Here is a 260-nt window from a genome sequence, read left to right on the forward strand (position 1 = left end):
ATTCAGGAAGTGTTTTCCAGTTTAGAAAAATGGAGGGGAATCACAGTAACTTTTCTTAATACGAAAATACACAGTATGTAAATTGCCATTGCCATATCTTTTAGAACAAAAATAATGAATAAAATTTAAACAGTAAGACTAATTTGTTATAAAAAAATATTTTCATTAGAATAGAAATGAATATTTCGCGGGGGGGGGGCGCATTTTAAAGAACTATACACACGTAGTATATAAATTCACACAGAATCATACAAGCACTT

Source organism: Mycetomoellerius zeteki, unplaced genomic scaffold (assembly GCF_001594055.1).
Source record: "Mycetomoellerius zeteki isolate Tzet28-1 unplaced genomic scaffold, Tzet1.0 scaffold197, whole genome shotgun sequence".
In the NCBI taxonomy this organism is placed as follows: Eukaryota; Metazoa; Arthropoda; class Insecta; order Hymenoptera; family Formicidae; genus Mycetomoellerius; species Mycetomoellerius zeteki.